The sequence below is a fragment of the Nanorana parkeri genome, unplaced genomic scaffold (assembly GCF_000935625.1).
Source record: "Nanorana parkeri isolate BGI_ZX_2015 unplaced genomic scaffold, ASM93562v1 scaffold1533, whole genome shotgun sequence".
In the NCBI taxonomy this organism is placed as follows: Eukaryota; Metazoa; Chordata; class Amphibia; order Anura; family Dicroglossidae; genus Nanorana; species Nanorana parkeri.
In genome coordinates this window covers 56,860-57,165 of record NW_017307801.1, presented here as the reverse complement: position 1 = coordinate 57,165, position 306 = coordinate 56,860, and positions in this window count along the sequence as shown.

Below are 306 nucleotides of genomic sequence, written 5' to 3'. Positions count from 1 at the left end.
GCCCCCCCCCCTAACGCCCCCCTCTACCCAATCTGAACACTTTTTAAAATTATACTCACCCGAGTCCGCCGTCCAGGGCCCCTTCCTGGCATGAAAGCCGCTTACAGGGGACAGTTAGCCCAGCTGTGTCCACGCTCGGCCGGTCCCCCGAATCGTCCTTACTTGCGGGTGTCACTGCTACGGGCGCCTCTTCCGGACCCCGCTAATGGACAGCCAGCATTACAAAAAGGGAGTGACATGGGTCCCCGAAAGGGCCCTGCCTTCCGTACATAGGAGTGAAGACTGGAGTGTCACGTGACCGCGGCT